The sequence below is a fragment of the Oncorhynchus mykiss genome, chromosome 17 (assembly GCF_057628025.1).
Source record: "Oncorhynchus mykiss isolate SJ-2025 chromosome 17, ASM5762802v1, whole genome shotgun sequence".
Taxonomy (NCBI): Eukaryota; Metazoa; Chordata; class Actinopteri; order Salmoniformes; family Salmonidae; genus Oncorhynchus; species Oncorhynchus mykiss.
The window spans coordinates 75,618,309-75,631,161 of record NC_143038.1 but is presented as its reverse complement, the minus strand read 5'-3'; the positions used below and the strand labels follow the sequence as shown (position 1 = coordinate 75,631,161).

General features: G+C 41.7%; 1 protein-coding gene across 1 annotated transcript in view; it reads left to right on the top strand.

The window, feature by feature from the left end:
- Positions 1-385: 385 nt before the first annotated feature.
- LOC110493304 (inositol hexakisphosphate kinase 1) overlaps positions 386-12,853 on the top strand; it is a 102,719-nt gene continuing 90,251 nt past the window's right edge. The window contains exon 1 of the mRNA XM_090206502.1: positions 386-1,152. The gene's annotated coding sequence lies outside the window, so the exon portion shown is untranslated. The remainder of the gene's footprint in view (positions 1,153-12,853) is intronic.

The window sequence follows — 12,853 nt, the reverse complement described above, 5'->3', positions numbered from 1 at the left end:
GAGCCACGTTAAGAAATATCCTGTAGTACTGCATTTTATTATTTTTTACAATGTGTGCAAAGCAAGACAACAGCATCATTGGACTGATTTTATTGTCATTGCAGGCAATCTCAACGCTGTGTGTTACAGGGAAGACCTCCTCCTCCCTCATGTGGTACCCTTCCTGTAGGCTCATCCTGACATGAACCTGACCAGTCACTTTAATTTAATTTTAAATCGTGTGCGTGTGTGTATTCTTTAGAATAAAAAATAAAATACAATTTATTGAATAAGTAAAAGGTATTTTTTATGGAGCGGATTTATTTAGACGTTTATTTAGAAACTAATGATTCATAAAAAGGCAACCGGAAGTTGCGAACTCCACCACCCAGCGCTGTCGCTAGGTGACAACAGCGCTACATCAGGAAATTATACGACTCGCAGTGTCCAAACATTTTATTTTATTATTTTTAAACATAATTTCTTGGGTTACAAACTGATTCACAATTGTATAGAATTAGCTACTGGTTGCCAATTTTTATTCAAGCTACATAAAACATTGTGTAGATAGCTAGTCGTAGCTTAGTAATGTTATGAGGGTGAATGGTCGATGTTACGGCCTGACATTATTATTGGGTTGAGTCGTGGTTTCAGACGAGAGGGACACACACATATATATTTACATTGTTGTCTAAATTGAAGGACCCAAATTAGGTAGCTATTGTGCTAACCCAGGGGCTAACGTAACAATGCCAGAAGCGAACTGGCTACCAACTAGCTAGCCAAGCGAACGTACAGTAAATTACCTAGTTAATGTACTCCGATATTTAGCTTCGCTAACTGTTAGCTAGCTAAGGGTTAACCAGAGTACCGTTAGATAACTAATGTTAGCTAGCTAACAGTTAGCTGGATACTTGGTCTCAGGTTGCAAGTACATTTCTATTGAGCTACATTAACGTGAGTTACCCAGATCTAGGTAACGTTGGTTATAGTTAGTTTGCTAGTCTAGTTAAACTGCAGTCACACAGGCTACACGTTAGCTGCTAGGTACATTAAAAAATATATATTTTCGGGAACGACAAGTTCATTCAGGGGGTCTGTCATTGTTTGCCTTTCTATCTGGGATTTCACCGATTTGCTTCCATCTGTTAAACTGAGGATTCAAAAAACCTGGTAAGTAAATAACGTTTGCTAACGTTGTGTTAATGTGTAACTAACTTAGCTGTGAAGCTTGCATTGTCAAACGTTTGTTTGCTAGCTATCTGGCTGAGATAATCTGAAATATATTGGTTTATTAACATACATATGTTGGTAACAAGGCTAGCTAGCTATGTGACTAACGTTGTTTATCTATCTGGCTAACGTCAGATGATCCACGAACAATGGTATCAGCTAACTACTTTACAATATAAAGATCTTTGCAATGTTGGGTTGTTGTTACTGCAATGTCTGTGATAGCTAGCTAATGTTAGCTTAATTATAAACATGAACCGTGATTGTTATATAACGTTAGCTAACTATAGACGGCAGTAACGTTAAATAGCTGTTCTTGTCATGTCCAGTATCTGTTTTCTAGTATCATCAGTGTTATACAGTGGCCCGTCATACTCTGCCCTTGAAATGACTGGCAAGTCAGGTGGACCTCTGCCTGAACATGGATTCATATGTTCCGTTGTTACTTTACTTGCTCCTCTTATATTTTTAATGAGAGAGAAAGACAATAGCAGCATCAGTGTCATTAGGAACTCTTGTAAACTGGCAGGCCAGGCTGACTGACAGACATCCAGAGAATTCCCATCCCCTCTCTGCCCATGTCAACACCTCCAGGCTTCAATCCTCTAGCCCCCCCAGCCCTCTGTTGCCTGCCTCCCCGCTGGGCCGTGCCTCATCAATTAGCATTCGTGTCACCTGTCGAATGTGTATTTTTCCATGCCGAGCCACTTTCCAAATACAAAAAAATAAAAATGGTATTGGTCACATACCCAAGGTTAGCAGATGTTATTGCGAGTGTAGCGAAATGCTTCTAGTTCCGACTGTGCAGCAGTACCCCCCCTTCTGGGTGACCTCCCTTGTGTACTGAAGCTGACAGTGGTATAGAAATGGTGGTGTAGCCTAGTGGTTAGGGGCGGCAGGTAACCTAGTTGGGCCAGTAACAGCAAAAGGTTGCTGGATCGAATCCCAGAGCTGACAGGGTAAAAATCTGTCGTTCTGCCCCTGAACAAGGCAGTTAACTCACTGTTCCCCGGTAGGTTGTCATTGTAAGTAAGAATTTGATCCTAACTGACTTGCCTAGTGAAATATAAGGTAAATAGTAACATGCCGTGTGGTCCTAGGCTTTGGGATAGTTAAAAGGCTGTCTCTCCATGCCTCTTGGTCCTAGGCTTTGGGATAGTTAGTCTCTCCATGCCTTCTGGACCTAGGCTTTGGGATAGTTAAAAGGCCTGAGGGACCTACTGGGTACATAACTTAAAAGCATGTCTGACATGTATTGGGGTGAAAAATCATCGATTGATTTAAAAACCAATAGAATAATCCTAAAATTAATTCCAAATGACACAAGCACCCAGTGTAGAAACCTTTAAACAGGGTTTAATGTGTGCTCTCCGTCTGGTCTTTGTAGGTACCCATGTGTGTTTTGCAATGGCTTTATTGGGTAGACCAGGCGTGAGAGCATTACAGTAGTCAAGCCTGTTTGTAATAAAAGCCTGTTTGTAATAAAAGCATGGATGAGTCTCTCTCTGTATCAGCCTGATAGAGAAACGATGGAACAATACTGTATCCATTTTAAACCATTTCAGTTGAAACATGCAATGATTCCCTTCATTTATTAGGATATCTGTGGTAGTTGTGAACAGTGAGATTAGTGAGATTAAGATTAATTAGCCACTTTATTGGACATTTGCACACAAGGCCCAACCTGAATTTTGACTTCCTCCTTTAACCAAACCCCTCTGAAAGACACATACACACATAGGTTGTGGAGAGTTTGGGGGGGGGGGCTGCTGTTCTTGTGGGCGGTTTAGTGCCTAGGATTTGATACCAGCAACCCTCTGGTTCCAGCTCATTTCCCACAATATTTTTTTCCCTTCGGACCCGGGATTCAAACTGTCAACCCTTCAGTTGCTGTCTCTCCTCTCTAACTGCTAGGCATAAATATGAATTAGTCAGAAAGTGTGTGATGAAACTCTATTGTAGTTGCTCTAACTGTCGATGGGAAGACACACACAGAGGCTTGGATATAAAGTCACAAGCAGGTTGTGGGGAAGATTACAGGATTGTGGGTAATTGCTTAGGACTCAATGCACAAATCAGAAGCTGCTTTCTCTCGTCCGGTCTCCCGACTCTGCATATCCTGGAATGGTTTACCACGAGTCAACACACACGACCGATGTAGGCACATCATGGATCCCTCCCTAATGGAACCCTATTCCCTATATAGTGCACTACTTTCGACCAGGGCCCAAAGCCCATCATGCATGCGTCCCATATTGCACCCTATTCCCAATGTAGTGCACTATTTTCGACCAGGGCCCATAAGGAAGAGGGTGCCTCTAATAACTGTAACTTCCTCCTTGTCTTCCCACATGAGTGCTGTTGTTTTGTCAGTGCACAGTAACATCATGGACACTTCCCAAATGGCACCCTATGTCCTATGTAGTGCACTTCTTTTGACCAGAGCTCCATTTGGGACGGAGTCGTTGAAGACCGACTGACTGGTCAAGCAGAAGCAGGGTGAAGACAGACTGACTGGTTAAGCAGAAGCAGTGTCTAAGCCATGGTGTTTTTATATGGGCTGGAAAACCACCCTGATAGCTGAAGAGATGCTGTTGGTGCCTTTCAATCAATCTCACACACACACACACACACACAGAGCTCTGTTTGCTATGGAGGTTAAGGTCAGGGCCTGTCAGTTATCTGATTTATCAGTTCTGGTTGGCTGTTTCTGTGGCTGTTTATCAGGGCTGGCCGCAGGGCCTAAATTAACTTTATGGGACACCAGCCACTCAGATTTTTTTTACCAGCTAAAATAACATTCCCCCCCCCCCCCCCCGCTAACATTACACCAACAAAAAATGGATGAGCATGCTTTGTAGTATTTTAGGTGTATAACTAGTAAGAAGTAATGTGCTGTATTGTTTAATGAAATTATTTTGTGACCTGAGTTTTTTTTAACAAAAATATCACAGATAAGACAATTTTGAAGGGCAGGAGGTTACCTTGGTGCGGCAGGGTAGCCTAGTGGTTAGAGCGTTAGACTAGTAACCGAAAGGTTGCAAGTTCAAATCCCCGAGCTGACAAGGTACAAATCTGTCGTTCTGACCCTGAACAGGCAGTTTACCCGCTGTTCCTAGGCCGTCATTGAAAATAAGAATTTTGTTCTTAACTGACTTGTCTAGTTAAATAAAGGTAAAATAAATGGTAATTCAACTCAAGTCATGTTTGTGTCTGTGAGATTGAGAGTCTGACTAGATGTTTTTTTTGTTTGTCGCATCATTCTTGGTAAACCCTAGACACTGTTGTTTGTAAAAAGCCCAGGAAGCCGGACGTTTCTGAGATACGGTAACCGCCGATCATACCACGCTCGGTCACTCGTTGGAACAGTAACTGAATGTCTCGATGCCTGTCTGCCTGCTTTATATAGCAAGCCATGGCCACGTGACTCGCTGTCTGTAGGTGCGATCCATTATTGTGAACGGGGTGGTGTCACCAATCATCTGCCATATAAACAATGCTAACCATAAGTTACTGTATCTAATTAGCATGCTAACTAGCCTGACCGCTATCGTTACATCCGAAATGTGTTTGCAACAATAACAGCTGAGTTTCATCTTAGGGACTGTCTTTAACAACTTATGACACGTTGTTTGGACTGTTATGTTCATGTCATTGTCACGAATCAACTGCGATACACTAATATGTTATTCAAATTTAGATGCTAACTAGCTATTCTAACTAATACAGAGTTACTGTATCTAGTTAGCATGCTATGTCCCAAATAGTGTTTGTAGCAATAATAGCAGAGTTTAATCTTAGCGATTTAGTCCAAACAAAATGTAGGCCTGTTAGAAGAACACATTTATTATGAAATCTACAGACAAATCATTACTGAATCTTAGTTTCTCACGCTGTATCTTTGGCGCTAACGTTAGCAAATCTAGCTAACTAAGTAGCTATACATGCTGTATCTTTGGCGCTAACGTTAGCAAATCTAGCTAACTAAGTAGCTATACATGCTGTATCTGTTAAAATCACTGCTGGTTGTGATACTGCCTGGAATCAAATCAGGGTCTGTGGTAAATGCCTCTAGCACTGAGATGCAGTACCTTAGACCGCTGCGCCACTCGGGAGCCCAAATGGTAACAGACAAATACAACCTCATCGACTGTCCAAACAACCATCCAAAAACACTGGAGGCTTATTGGAACTAATAAAGGATGAGGTTTACATGTAATTCAATATGAACATATAGGCTATTTGGAAATAGCACATTGGGTGCTGGAGCTGCACCTTCAGTCGGTGACGGTGGGGACTGGTTTTGCCGAATGCATTCATGGGAGTTTAAGCATTGAACAACTCTTTTTTTTGTGTGAGTAAACTGACTATATACAGTGCCTTCGGACCCCTTCAGACCCCTTGAATTCGGACCTCTTCAGACCCCTTGAATTTTTATCAAATTGTGTTATGTTACAGCCTTATTTTAAAATCGATTAATTTTTATTTATTTTTTTTCCTCACCAATCTACACACCCCATAATTAAAAACATAATTAAAAACAGGTTTTTAGAAATGTTTGCTAATTTATTCAAAATAAAAAACGCATCACATTTACATAAGCATTCAGACCCTTTACTCAGTACTTTGTTGAAGCACCTTTGGCAGATCCTCTCAAGCTCTGTCAGGTTGGATGGGGTGCATTGCTGGATGGGGTGCATTGCTGGATGGGGTGCATTGCTGGATGGGGTGCATTGCTGGATGGGGTGCATTGCTGCAACGATAGTTTCACGTCTCTCCATAAATATTCAATCAGGTTCCAGTCCGGACTCTGGCTGGGCCGCTCATGGACATTGAGAGACTTGTCCCGAAGCCACTCCTGCGCTGTCCTGTTTGGAAGATCAACCTTTGCCCCAGTCTGAGGTCCTGAGCGCTCTGGAGCAGGTATTCATCAAGGATCTCTCTGTACTTTGCTCCGTTCATCTTTCTCTTAATCCTGACTAATCAGGTTTCCTCCCGACGTGACGCTTGGCATTCAGGCCAAAGATTTTAATCATGGTTTCCTCAGACCAGAGAATCTTGTTTCTCATTGTCTGAGAGTCCTAGGTGCCTTTTGGCAAACTCCAAGTGGGTTGTCATGTGCCTTTTTACTGAGGAATTGGGGGTATAGTCGAAATGCATTGTTGCAACTTGGGGTCTGGCTTCCTATGCAGCCTGCGTGACTTAGGAGAGGTGCTGCTCAGCTTGCTTGCAGCAGGGGATGGGCAGGGACCGGGGTATAAAAGCATTGCCACTTAGGGAACTCTGCCTGTCTTCACTGCGGCAAATCCATGTAAAGAAGCTAGCCAAGATAGCCCGCTAATTTAGGCTGTTTTTCTACACTCCCTGTCCATGTCTACAACAACTCCATTAAACAACAGCCTACCAGATGGCTGCTCATTGTAGCCGTCTCCTTCTCATTGTAACTAACTTAATTCCCGTAATTGTAATTCTATTTTGATGTACGGTGCCTGCAAAAATGATGAATAAAAATCATGCACACATCACATGTGGGAGCTGTAGTTGGCAGCCACGTCCCCTTCTAGCCATAACTCGCCTGCTTCTCTCAATACTCTCTTCTTGCACGTCGATTCATCATTTAAAAAAAATTATATATATAAATACATATAAATTAGCCGTGAGGGAGAGTGGGTATGCAGTCCCTGATGAGTCTTCTGTTGTTAGATTAGATGTTACATTGGAGCAGCATGCCGAGCGAGCAAAGTTGATGCATTTGTATAATTTCATGAAACAGAGGACCAGTCTGGGTAGGCTTTTACAAGTTTACTGTCACGCAGCCTCTGAGTGCCAGAGACGACACATACAGCACAGCTTCGTGACTGTCATGCTTGCAGATTTACAGCAAATACAAATTTTACCAGCACTACATTTTTTCCTTGTGTGATTTATTCATTTATTTATTTATTTGCACAGATTTGATATCATTTCACAAACTTGCGGGCTGTTTTAAACTAATCCAGGGTCGCTAATTATTGGTTTGAGAAACAACGTTGTTCAGTCACGTTACCTAGCTGACAACCTGCTAACTTGACAATCGGTCTAGGCTAATTTGATTGGCCCAGGAAGAAAGGAAAATAGTCTGCTTCTCATGAGATGTGTTTCAAAGGTAGGATTCATATAGGTGTGATTCATATAGGCCTTAATGGAAGATTTAACCATATCAAAGGTAGGATTCATATGGGTGTGATTCATATGGGTGTGATTCATATAGGTGTGATTCATATGGGTGTGATTCATATGGGTGTGATTCATATAGGTGTGATTCATATAGTTGTGATTCATATGGGTGTGATTCATATAGGCCTTAATGGAAGATTTAACTATATCAAAGGTAGGATTCATATGGGTGTGATTCATATGGGTGTGATTCATATGGGTGTGATTCATATAGGTGTGATTCATATGGGTGTGATTCACATAGGCCATAATGGAAGATTAAACTATATCAATGGTAGGATTCATATAGGTGTGATTCATATGGGTGTGATTCATATAGGCCATAATGGAAGATTAAACTATATCAATGGTAGGATTCATATAGGTGTGATTCATATAGGTGTGATTCATATGGGTGTGATTCATATAGGCCATAATGGAAGATTAAACTATATCAATGGTAGGATTCACATAGGTGTGATTCATATGGGTGTGATTCATATAGGCCATAATGGAAGATTAAACTATATCAATGGTGTGATTCATATAGGTGTGATTCATATGGGCCTTAATGGAAGACTAAATTATACTGAACAAAAATATAAATGCAGCTTGCAACAATTTCAAAGATTTTACAAAGTTACAAAGAAAATCAGACAATTTAAATAAATTAATTAGGCCCTAATCTATGGATTTCACATGATTGTGCAGGGGCTCAGACATGGGTGAGCCTCGGAGGGCGTGGGCCCACCCTCTGGGGAGCCGGGCGTGGGCCCACCCTCTGGGGAGCCGGGCCCAGTCAGTCAGAATTCTCCTCAGTTTCATCAGCTCTCTGGGTGGCTGGTCTCAGACGATTCCGCAGGTGAAGATGCCAGATGTGGAGGTCCTGGGTTGGCATGGTTACATGTGGTCAGTGGTTGTGAGGCCAGTTGGACATATTGCCAAATTCTCTAAAACACCACAACACGGCTTATGGTAGAGAAATGAACATTACATTCTCTGGCAAGAGCTCTGGTGGACATTTGCACGCTCTCTCAACTTGAGACATCTGTTGCATTGTTGTGTGACAAAACGGCACATTTTAGTGCCCTTTTTATTGTCCCCCAGCACAAGGTGCACCTGTGTAATGATCATGCTGTTTAATCAGCTTCTTGATATGCCACACCCGTCAGATGGATGGAGTGTCTTTAGAACTGAGAAAGGCTGACGAACAGGTATGTTAACAAATTTGTGCATTTGCACATTTGAAGTGTTTGTGCGTAAGGAACATTTATGGGATGTTTTATTTCAGCTCAAGAAACAATGTTGCATTAGATTTTATATATATACTATTCAAAAATATATTTCTGGTGCTCCTTCAATTCAGTTTTGTACCTATCATTTTTTTAAAGTTGGGAGCAGTGTGTGCTTGTGGGAGAGAGTGATGTGTGTGTTTTGAGGGAGGGAGAGTGTGTGGCTCTGTTTACACCGTGTTTTCACCTTACTGCCACAATGACTTGCAGATCATCATGCTTGTACAGTACATTCCTGTCCTCCCATTCCTCCATCTAAATCACAAATATGAGCAAATCAGATATTCTGTGGACTATTATAATATACAGTGTGAAGTTAATTCAATATGTGTTGACCAGTGTGAAGTTGTGTTCAGTAATGGTGTGAATATCAGTGACCAGTGTGAAGTTGTGTTCAGTAATGGTGTGAATATCAGCGACCAGTGTGAAGTTGTATTCAGTAATGGTGTGAATATCAGCGACCAGTGTGAAGTTGTGTTCAGTTTTCAAGGGCAGCACGACAATTTTTTTACCTCGTCAGCTCAGGGATTTGATCTAGCAACCTTTCGGTTACTGGCCCAACGCTCTAACCACTAGGCTACCAGCCGCCTGTTTGAATCGTCAAACAATTGTGCCCATCCCTAGTAGGTGTGAATGGCGTTAGCCTGGATTCACACTTTGTCCCCTAATTCCTAGATGGCGTCAGTTATGATTAGCTCAATGCGTCCAGTCGGCGTGGCAGCAGATCAGTCAGGTGATAATTGTGGAGTATGGTATTGACACAGAAGTCTAATTTCCCCCTGCGTCTGTCCCTGGGCCTGTCCACGGGTCTGTCCACGGGTCTGTCCACGGGTCTGTCCCTGGGTCTGTCCCTGGGTCTGTCCACGGGTCTGGGTCTGTCCCTGGGTCTGTCCACAGGTCTGGGTCTGTCCCTGTGTCTGTCCACGGGTCTGTCCACGGGTCTGTCCACGGGTCTGTCCACGGGTCTGTCCACGGGTCTGGGTCTGTCCACGGGTCTGGGTCTGTCCACGGGTCTGGGTCTCTCCCTGGGTCTCTCCCTGGGTCTGTCCCTGGGTCTCTCCCTGGGTCTGTCCCTGGGTCTGTCCCTGGGTCTGTCCCTGGGTCTGTCCCTGGGTCTGTCCCTGGGTCCGTCCATGGCCCCGTCCATGGCCGCAAACAGGACTGTCGCCGCACTAAAGAGGCTTAGAGGGTTCACGTCTCTTGAAATCTCTCTCGAATACTATAGTAATTAGGACAATAATATCTGCAAAAACACGTTCAGACCCCAGTCCTTCCTAACTACAGGTTAGTGACAGGTTATTGAATGTGCTCATTTGACTATTTCTCCAGCAGGGTTTCTCAGAGAAAGACTCCACTTCTTCTATGTCAAAGATAATAAACAAAAACAATACTACAATCTGCAAAAACCCTCCATCAATTACTGTAGTAGTATGTACAGTAGTTTTATTTTACTACATTATTTATACTATAGTTCATTGTAAATACTACAGTGAATACTGCATTATTTATACTCTAGTTAAATGTAAATACTACAATATTGACTGTGGTGTTTTTGCTCACTTTAGTCTGCAAAAACACAGGTGAATACTAAAGTATTTATACCATAGTATACTATACATTTTTTTTTTTATGTGGGTTGGAGTGTTGGATTGGGGAATTTACTGGAGGTAGACTGAAACTGGCTGTACAGGAAGGAATGCAGTTTGTTATGTCACAGAAATACAAGGCTTTAATCCCTCCCCCTTTTTGAACGCTGAGCATTGGATGGTCTGTTGAACTGAGTGCCACTTAATGTTCTATAGGGCTAAGAGTATGGACTACCACAGCACGGCACGGCTAGCTCTGTACTGACAGAAGAGTGGTGAACAAGGGGTGTTCTTAACTGCTGGATGCGACTGTACTTCTCTGGTCATAAGAGCTGGGACTTGTCAGACGAGGATGCCACAATGATCAGGTTACGAGACTGTTTTATTTTTTATGTACAGATGTAGGATCTTAATTGGACCTATATTGTCAAAGCAACATTTTTTTATGTTTAGTCCATGATAGTCCTTGATCAATGGTTAGGCTATTAGCTGGCTAAAAATGGACTCTGTGAAAAGTGCAATCCTGTGTGTGTTAGTGTGTTTTCAGTGAATGTATGTAAATCACACAGCTCATTTGCATTTCCTGCGGCGTGGGAAAATTCTCAACAAAACGTTTTATGTTGATTTGAGTCATTTAGCAGCCGCTCTTATCCAGATCATCTTACAGGAGCAATTCGGTGTAAGTGCCTTGCTCAAAGGCACATCGATAGTCGGCTCAGGGATTCTCAAACCAGTGACCTTTCGGTTACTGGCGCCAATGCTCTTAACAGCTAGGCTGATCAAATGAAGATCCTACATCTGTAGCTACTTCAGTCATGTCTTTTCGTTTCTGGTCTAGATAGTGTTAATGCTTAATTGAACAGCGGGAGTGGTGTGAATTTTGCTTCTCTAAAAATAACTTTGTAGCTTTGTGATGTTTGGGATGGATGTTTGGGATGGATGTTTGGGATGGACTCTGAGGTCGTAGATTGACTTGGCTACTCTTAATTGTAGGCTAGGGTATATTTCATATCCATTGCGCCGACACCGACCGTCGTGGAAGGCAGTTTTTTTTCCTAATATAGTCGGGCGAAGCAGTGTCAGATCGTCATGGTTATTGTGGACAAATATTGTGCGATATTAGAGTTATCGACAGTCTATGAAGAAACAATGAAGCGAATGTGTTCTGGGCAGATGTTCTTTCAGTAACCTGCTATTTCTATATGGGGTCATTCCATTTCATTTCAATCCCTTTTTGACCACACCCATTTTTGATTTGAACAAAACTTTCCATACACATTTGCCAAGTGGTCAAAGTGACATTTTGGACCTGAATGCCAAAATATTCAGGAGATAAGAGGTGCTCAAAGCTGACCCATTTTGCATACCCCACCATACCATGCGACATCCATGTCTTCATCACTGGAAAATATAAACGGTTGAGTTTGATATTATTTAAAGAGATTCTCCGGTTCTTTTTGTATACTTTTTAGCCAGCAGTTCTGAAAGCAGTGCTCACGAGCCAAAAGGGGTCCCCGAGAAGTGGGTACTCTGTCATGTGTGCAGAGACCGTATGTGCAGCACTCTGTTGTGTTTGCCTCTTGCTAGCTGTCACTCAAAGGGCGAGGGGATGAAGCGCATTGGCTGGAACTTGGATTGATAAGGGGTTGGCCCAAGTGGGAGGAAAATGTAGCTTTTAAACTAGGGATTTCGTGGCTAATTGAGGTAAAATTGTATTTCTGCTCATAGATTATGCATGTATAAACTATCCAATGACAAATCCAGCCCAAAGCGGGAGGTAAAAAAGAAATGCTAGTCACCAAAGTTCCAGAGAATGTCTTTAAAAGCTTACAAACAGGCTTGTCAAACTATTTTAGAATGTCTTGAAATTTCCTAGGTCCAAGAAGCTTCTAAACAGCTTCTACTTCCAAGCCATAAGACTCCTGAACTTCTAATCAAATGGCTACTCAGACTATTTGCATTGCCCCGCCCCCCCCTGCTACTCTCTGTTGTTATCATCTATGCATAATAACTCTACCTACATGTACATATTACCTCAATTACCTCGGCCCCTGCACATTGACTCTGTGCCGGTACCCCTGTTTTGCTATTGTTATTTTACTGCTGCTATTTAATTACTTGTTACTTTTAATTCTTATTCGTATTTCATATATATATATATATATATATATATATATATATATATATATATATATATATATATATATATATATATATATATATATATATATATACCAACATTGCCGTTAAATAAAATATATATATAAAATATTTATGCCGTTTAAAATATTATATATATATATAATATTTTAAACGGCATTGTTGGTTAGGGGCTCGTAAGTAAGCATTTCACTGTAAGGTTGTATTTGGCGCATGTGATTAATACAATTTGGTATATTTTTTATTGTATGTACTACCGTACAAAAGTTTGGGTTCACTTAGAAATGTCATTGTTTTTGAAAGAAAAGTAACAAAAAAATATTGTCCATTTAAAATAACATCAAATTGATTGGAAATACAGTGTGGGCATTGATAATGTTGTAAATGACTGTTGTAGCTGGAAACGGC